Source organism: Armigeres subalbatus, chromosome 3, assembly GCF_024139115.2.
Source record: "Armigeres subalbatus isolate Guangzhou_Male chromosome 3, GZ_Asu_2, whole genome shotgun sequence".
In the NCBI taxonomy this organism is placed as follows: Eukaryota; Metazoa; Arthropoda; class Insecta; order Diptera; family Culicidae; genus Armigeres; species Armigeres subalbatus.
The window spans coordinates 76,658,523-76,667,414 of NC_085141.1; the positions used below are offsets into that span (position 1 = coordinate 76,658,523).

The window sequence follows — 8,892 nt, forward strand, 5'->3', positions numbered from 1 at the left end:
AGCTCCCGGAAGAATTCCTGGGGGAACTTCGAATTTCGAAGGAATTTCGAAGGAATTCCTGGAGGAACTTCCGAAGGAATTCCTGGGGGAACTTCCGATGGAATTTCTGGGGGAATTTCCAAAGGAATTCCTGGGGGAACTTCCGAAGGAATTCCTTGGGGAACTTTGTTACGTTTAAAACAGTAAGTTTGTTGTGACTTAGCAAAACAGCATAAAGATTGGAAATACGCAGCTAAATAAAACGCAGTTGTCGCCTCACGTACCCACATAACGCACCAACCGCCACTTTGAACGTGAATTAAAAGAATCCACCCCTGCTGAAAACAAAAAGCCCATTCACGAGGCGCCGCGGAGAATTGACAGATGAGTCGATTCACACGCACACGCGCACACCACAAACCACCAAATCGCATACGACGACAGCAAGAAAAGAAACGACACTTTTTCCGGTAGCTCCGTGCGGTTGCATCGTCGTCACCATCGCGAGGAGGAAATAATTGTGCTGATTGGCAGTTAAATTCACCCTTCATCAGCTTCGCGAGTGAGCTTCCAAACCAAATCGAGCAAAGACGTCTTTGTTTCTACGACGTGAACCAGATTTTTGGAGGAACAGCCGGGGAAACAATCGCGGCATAACGAGACTCCGAGCAGGGGGCGACTCCTCGAGCGAGCGCGGTTTTGGATTTGAGGTAAGAAGAAAACCGACAGTATGGGCAAACTAAACTTAATCAAAAGTTTGACAAATTAGGTGCAAACGCCGAGTGAAACTCGCACGGGAAGTCCGGAACCTGGCAGGACAGGGAAAAAGAGAAGCAGGCAGATCACCATAATTCGGCTTCGGCCGAGAGTGCCAGCACCTAGCGATCTCAAGATCAGACAAAAGCCAGAGGTGAATCGCGTGGAAGAGCACCACGATTTCGGTCGGCAGAAACCGTCTACGGCTTGAGCAGTCAGTCAGGATACAGACAGGACGAAAGCACCCCATCGTTTGGGTAAGTCCAACTGTAAACAGGAGCGAGTAGTCGTGTTATCATTGTCATTCTACAGGGTATTTCTGGAGTATCAAAACTGTTGAACGATTTCGGACGGAAATCTCGTCATCGACGACGAGCTCAGCAAGGGCCTCGGAGAGATCCCATCCAGCAAAGCGGTCGCACTGGACGGCCAGAGGGGTCTCCAGCGGAGGCAGCAACCTTGTGAGTGGCGCGGCGAGGGACAGCGCGGCGAGCTTTTGGCAGAATGCGTGGGTGGTGCGGCGATAGTCGTCCGTCCGTGACAGGAATCGGCACAATAGGGGGACGCCCCAAGTAGCCGGTACCGTGAATACGGAGAAGAAACCGTGAGTAAGAAAACTGAGGTGTTTTGTAAAGTAGGAAGATAGAGAAAGAGGAGTGAAAAGGAAAGAAGATAAGATGAGTAGGAGGTAGGAAGTACCAGAGGAAAATGGGTGCATTAGCCTAAATACATGTATTAAATTGAGATTTGTGGTTATTTGATTTGTGTTGGTGCTTTGGCCCTCCAGTCTAATTGCTTCTTTTGTCCGCTTTGGTAGTTCTGCTCTACCCGCTACCGGAAACTCGCAATAACTTCCGAAGGAATTCCTGGGGGAACTTCCGAAGGAATTTCTGGGGGGAATTCCTAGTGAAACTTCCAGGAGGAATGCCTGGTGGAACGTCTGGAGCATTTCTTGGAGGAACTTCCGGAGGAATTCCTGGAAGAACTTCCGTAGAAATTCCTGAAAGAATTACTGAACAAATTTCGGAAAATTTCTAATGAATGAAATCGATTCACGCCAACCTACGCTACCGTACTGCTTTCGCCGATGATACATCACGCCGACGCCGATAAAGCTTCAATTGGCGCATAGGTCTAGACGAAAGTTCAACAACCAACATGTAGGAAATAAATATGAAAATGTTTTAACAACCTTGTACCCAACGATAATGGGGGCCTTACTCGTGAATTATTAAAATAGTATTTTGGCCATAACTATTGAGCCCATAGTCCGATCCATCCAATTTCCAATAGGACCCAATAGGACAGGATTTCCCGTCGATTGTATTTTGTAGTTAGTTAAGTATGGTTAATGGTATGGTAAGTGCCTGAGGACGAGACTTTACTGTACACACACATACATACACAGCCACAAACATGGTGACTGGTAAGGCCACCTGGAAAGCCGACAATGCGCTGGCACGATACCATGGTGTTCTTCTAAAAAAGCGAGTCACGATGTTCGATGCTGCAAGGACACGCAGTTAACCTCGAGGGTGCGTTATGCACTGGCCCCCCTTTGAAGCATTACTTTCTGGTTGTACCGAAGGGAGGATGGGCTTGCGGCATGCCGCGGCAATGGAAACGATTTGCAGTCCTGCCTCCCTCGTTTGCTGTTGGAGGTGGCCCCTAACTCCGCACTTCCTGGACAACCCAGGATGTCTGTTGAGCAGATTCCCCCTCCATTGCTCAGGAAGAAAAAAAAAACAGTCACAAACATACACACAGACTTCACCTCAATTCGTCGAGCTAAGTCGATTTGTACACCTGTGTTCAGAATAATAGCAGCGGAAGCCGTTTTTCATACAAAATGGTCAACTTTGACAAGCTGTAACTTTGCACCCCGATGACCGATTGAGCTGAAATTTTGGCAGTGAACTACAAATTTGATGAATTTTACACATCGAATGACGCGTTCAAAAATTACGCACTATGTCAAATTGTTCAAAATAATAGCAGTTTTTGTTTTGGAAATATCAATAAAACAATTGATTGGAATGTTATCAATTTGAATTCAGGTGGTGCAAGACACTAAGTTTAAAATTTAAAAAATATAAATTGTTGAATTTGACATTTGAATTGGCCAATATAATAAAAATAAAAACTGCTATTTTTTTGAACAATTTGACCTAGTACGTAATTTTTGAACGCGTCATTCGAAAAAATTGGTACGTAGTATGTGTAAAATTCATCATATTTGTAGTTTACTGCCAAAATTTCAGCTTAATCGGTCATCGGGGTACAAAGTTGCAGCTTGTCAAAGTTGACCATTTTGTATGAAAAACGGCTTCCGCTGCTATTATTCTGAACACAGGTGTATATAACACTATGGGTCTGCGGGATTTCTATAAAAAGTTTATTCTTAGAGTGAACATTAGGGCAGTTCAAATTTCAAAAATATTCGAAAATTCTAACTCCTATATGTCTATTAGCATCATTTTGATAATATAGGAGTTCTGGCGAAATTTCAGGCAATTCGGTGGCCATTTATGGGTATTATATATATTTGTATGGGAAAAACTTAAAATTTATTCCAGTCTCGCTACAACTGTCAAATCGTGATGAATTCAAATAAACATCCCCAACCTCCCCTTTTTTAATCTATATAAATGAGACCTCGGGATAACACATTAGTTGTGAGTGGATTGAACGGTTCTATTGACAGTGTGAATATGAGAAAAATGTCAAAAATTGTGTAATTAGCCTCAACGTAGCAGTGGAAATGTAATTAATTAGTTACCCACTAATTGAGCTCAAATGGATTCCAAAAATGGAGGTTGTGGATGATTGTTTAAATTTATCACGATTTGACAGTTGTAGCGAGACGTGAATAAATTTTATGTTTTCCCATACAAATTTCCATATAAACAAACATAAATTGACTTCGCGCCACCCCTAAATAGCCAACGAAATGCCTGAAATTTTGCCAGGACTCCTATATTATCAAAATGATGCTAATAGACATATGGGAGTTGGAATTTTCGAACATTTTTGAAATGTGAACTGCCCTAGTGAACATACATCTTTTCGGGGCAGCACTTAGTGTACGAGAAAGGCAAAAAATTGGGAAACAGTTGTCGAGTTATTTATCACAATCTTTCTTCCCAAAGTTAATTAGTTTTTAATTAAATATTATTACAATTTTCTATTTTTTTTTAAATTGATTTCCTGATTCTTAAACCCTTTTAACAAACTCGTGCATGTTTGAACAATACCGCCTTACAACAACAACTTTTAACAAAATGTTCCAAATATGTTTCCAACATTTAGCAAGAAAACTTTTTGGCTAAAAGCAACTGCCAGTAATAGTACCAGCTATATAGTACATAATCCAAACATTATTGAACGAACCAAGAAAATAAATTCCATTGGCTGCTTTTCATTCATGTTCCAGGCAAAACTCCTCACGGCCTTTTTGTATTTTTGAAAAATTGATTTACGAACGTAGGCACTTTCATCAGGCGTTTAATTAATATTCATCTTCTAATTCATATTGCTCGAATCTGTTAGCATATCGCTCGAACCTATTACACGAAATTCTTTCATTCGAAAAGCGCAATATAACCCTTGATCAAGATCTAGATCCACCGAGGGAAAGATGATCTTGTTGATTGTTGATTCAATTTTGCTAACGACGTGGCATCCGTCGCGTACCACATCTATGACGCAATTCAACAAGACCTTCCCGTGGTCGACGTCGTAGTTGTCACCGTCCCGTGTCGCCCCGCTTCCGACACCATCACACCGAAAACCCAAGCCCAACACATCGCGCACACGGCGCTTTCCGAAAGCTAGGGCAATGCGGTCGATACGAATCACGCTGCTATGCCATATCCAAAGCGAGCAATATTAGCTACATCCATACTTCTTCATCGCGCTTCATTATTGTCCACCGCACAGTGACCGGAAGGGGGAAGTTCCCTCTAGTCTTGCTTACCCGAGTCAAATGGTGACACATCCGGGTAATCGTGCGATTTTCCCAATCATTCGTTTATTTGGTAAGCTCAAGTGTTGTTCGGCATTACAGAGCCAAAATCAACGTGTTCGTTTTTAATTATTAACAATTTTATGTCTGGATTGTTATACAAACTATGCTGAGTCGTTTTTCACGCGGATGGATCAGTTCGAATACCACCAGATTTTTACTCGATGTTTTTGGGAATTAACCAACTGTTGTATTAAATTTAAAAGGCGGAATAAACCAAACACAAATCGCATAAAAGCCGAACCTAGTGTATATAAATACTATTATTGAGATTTTGGAACTGGTAATGAAAATGATAGCATTTCTTTCAAACAGCATCAGTGCTGTATGTTCTATTGTTGCGGAAAGAATATTATATTTATTATAAATGCGTTCAAAAAGCAGATGAGCACATTTTTTGTTTTATTATTTCAATTTCATTGGAAAGTTAATCAAAGGTACCAACCTTATGTACCTAAACATTACCATCTCAACTTGTTTCCCGTTTTTATGAATGGTTTACAGAATGTTGGGTGAAAATTATTCTTATGTCATTTCGAAATTACCTTGGATTGTTGATTTCCACTAAGAAAGGTCCATACAAAAATAACTGTGATAGATGTGATTATATTTTTAAAGTTAATCGCTTAAACAGGGGCAGCATAAAAACATAATGAAACTTTTGCTTCATCGCTGAAAAAATCAGATGCATATCGCGGCTCGCGCACTGTGTGACGATCAAGTTCGCGCATTTCCTCCTGCTCCCACCGATCGTTCACTATGCGCGAGCGAGCCACCCAATAACAACAACCGCAGTTCGTACGGCCGAAGTCGATCACTGGCTACACTCGCGCAATTGTGAGCGTTTGTTTTATGACTGTTGTTATTTTGTGTTTCCCATTCACCATAATCGCCGCTGACGTTCGCTGGCGCAAGTCGCGACTCGCGACTCGGCCTATTATTAAAAAAAAAAGCACGCTGAACAAAAGCAAATCAAAGAGAGCCTATTTGCTGAGCAGTTTAACTCGATCGCGAGAGTCACTCAGTGCGGCAGAGCTCAAAGTCGAAGTCGAAGTGAGCGATTTGCCATCCAAGTACCTTCCTATACTGCAACCAGCGCGCCAGCGCTGCGTGCTTTGCTTAGCTGGCTGTTTTGCGCTTTACTGCATGACGGCTCACGGTTGAAAGAGTATTGACCTACATAAAACGGCTTCAGCAGATGAGGATTTCGTAATGTGCGCGCCTCGGCCGTGGTGCGGTTTCTATGCACCTCGAGGCTCTACCCATCAACAACGGCTGCTCTGGCTGGTGCTGCACCTATAGGGACCTTGAATCGAGCGCGCGCAAGAGGTTTCCTTCCGAGAACCATTCGGTGCACAAATGTTCCCTCCCCAGTGCAGTGTCCGGGCTCCGTCTCGGCCGGTAGTGATCCAGACGTCTGCGAACAAAGATCGACTAATGAAAGAAAAAACAACAACTTTGGCAGTCGCAAAAAATTAGCAGTTCATCAACCAAATAACCTCCCCTGAACCAGGTTCGCGTTCACTGCCATTCTGCTGACTTTGGTGCCTGTCGGCTGTAAAGTCTGTGCGGTTATCTACATTCTATGCGGACGGCGACGGGTGACTCTCTACCCGTGAAAAGAATTGAGGGAGTTATCGTATGATTTGCTAAATATTGTCCATTACGCTTATTACGGTAGACTTCCCCCTTGCTGGTGGTGTTGTTATTTAGGTGGGTAATGTGTGTAATACTGTTGAGTGCCTATGCTGGCTGACTGGCAGCCACGGTGTGGGGTGTTTTAAATTTTACTGTCATTCTCTTTTTTTTGCTCGTCCGTTTCATGCACCCTTCGTAAGATACAGTCGTCGACGTCCTCCTCACGATGGCGATGAACGAAGGGGTTGGTATTAATAATGTTGGGTTTTTATGTGTTGTACGGGTGATGCTTTTTGGTGACTACAAAGCCAAAGGGTCGTTGTCGGAGTATGGCTGAGTATCTGAACTTAATCTACCTGATGGTGTTTTACAAGATTTGATCAATGAGGTAAATGATACACAGCTGATGAATTGAGTGGAAAAAACAAACAGATGAGTACCAATGACTCCGTTGATTCTATCCTTCTTTAGAAGAAACAAGGTCCTGTGGCGCAATGGATAACGCGTCTGACTACGGATCAGAAGATTCCAGGTTCGACTCCTGGCAGGATCGCAATTAATATTTTGATTGTTTGATTTCTTTCTTTTATTGCCGGGTTTGATATGGTCTGTGTTCGTATCCGCATAACACAAAAACGGCTGGATGGATTTTTTTCATTTCTTCAGCAGAAACATTCGTTATAGTTTCCGACGGGTTTATAGGGTATTCTCCCATGTGGAAACCAAGACTAAAGCTAAGAAAATTGTGAAAAACTAAAACTTGAGTTTGTATGGGAATCTTTGCATGGGCAGTTGAAAACGCACATTTCCGCCTACTATGCAGGACAACGTCTGCCGGGTCGACTAGTATATTATAAACTAGCTTTATGTGCCCGGCTTTGACAGGATTGAAAAGAAAGCTATGCATTTCAAATATCTAATTGCGGCACCAAACGCAAACAGGCAGATAGACTGACAGAGAGATAGATCGATACATAGATGCAACTCGATGTGTAAACTGTGATCAGTTTTTCAATAGGCGGCTGTACCGGTTTGTCTTTGTGTCCTATTTGGTGTTGCGACATTTGGTCGCATGCTGTTTGGCCTAACATTACAATAGGTTGAAAACGCAACTTTCCGGTTGAATATAACATAGTCTCCCTCTGTTTTTCTTCTTTATGTCTATTTCTATTTTCACGGGAAATCCTTTGGAATTTCCACGGGAAATCCTTTGGAATTTCCACGGGAAATCCTTTGGAGTTTCCACAGGAAATACTTTGGAATTTCCACGGGAAATCCTTTGGAATTTCCACGGGAAATCCTTTGGAATTTCCACGGGAAATCGTTTGGAATTTCCACGGGAAATCCTTTGGAATTTCCACGGGAAATCCTTTGGAATTTCCACGGGAAATCCTTTGGAATTTCCACGGGAAATCCTTTGGAATTTCCACGGGAAATCCTTTGGAATTTCCACGGGAAATCCTTTGGAATTTCCACGGGAAATCCTTTGGAATTTCCACGGGAAATCCTTTGGAATTTCCACGGGAAATCCTTTGGAATTTCCACGGGAAATCCTTTGGAATTTCTACGGGAAACCCTTTGGAATTTCCACGAGAAATCCTTTGGAATTTCCACGGGAAATCCTTTGGAATTTCCACGGGAAATTCTTTTGGAATTTCCACGGGAAATCCTTTGGAATTTCCACGGAAATCCTTTGGAATTTCCACGGAAATCCTTTGGAATTTCCACTGGAAATCCTTTGGAATTTCCACGCGAAATCCTTTGGAATTTCCACGGGAAATCCTTTGGAATATCCACGGAAATCCTTTGGAATTTCCACTGGAAATCCTTTGGAATTTCCACGCGAAATCCTTTGGAATTTCCACGGGAAATCCTTCGGAATTTCCACGAATGTCCTTTGGAATTTCCACGGGAAATCCTTTGGAATTTCCTCGGGAAATCCTTCGAAATTTTCACGAGAAATCCTTTTGGAATTTCCACGGGAAATCCTTTGGAATTTCCACGGAAATCCTTTGGAATTTCCACGGAAATCCTTTGGAATTTCCACGGAAATCCTTTGAATTTCCACGGAAATCCTTTGGAATTTCCACGGAAATCCTTTGAATTTCCACGGAAATCCTTTGGAATTTCCACGGAAATCCTTTGGAATTTCCACGGAAATCCTTTGAATTTCACGGAAATCCTTTGGAATTTCCACGGAAATCCTTTGAATTTCCACGGAAATCCTTTGGAATTTCCACGGAAATCCTTTGGAATTTCCACGGAAATCCTTTGAATTTCCACGGAAATCCTTTGGAATTTCCACGGAAATCCTTTGGAATTTCCACGGAAATCCTTTGGAATTTCCACGGAAATCCTTTGGAATTTCCGAAATCCTTTGGAATTTCCACGAAATCCTTTGAATTTCCACGGAAATCCTTTGGAATTTCCACGGAAATCCTTTGGAATTTCCACGGAAATCCTTTGGAATTTCCACGGAAATCCTTTGGAATTTC

General features: G+C 42.4%; 1 long non-coding RNA gene and 1 other non-coding gene across 2 annotated transcripts; both read left to right on the top strand.

Annotated features, from left to right (window-relative positions):
• Window positions 1–427: 427 nt before the first annotated feature.
• LOC134220351 (uncharacterized) lies at window positions 428–1,473 on the top strand. The gene is made up of 3 exons (XR_009981870.1): window positions 428–689; window positions 749–992; window positions 1,048–1,473. It is a non-coding gene; the product is annotated as an uncharacterized LOC134220351 (long non-coding RNA).
• Window positions 1,474–6,877: 5,404 nt separating this feature from the next.
• Trnar-acg (transfer RNA arginine (anticodon ACG)) lies at window positions 6,878–6,950 on the top strand. The gene has a single exon. It is a non-coding gene; the product is annotated as a tRNA-Arg (tRNA).
• Window positions 6,951–8,892: the final 1,942 nt, after the last annotated feature.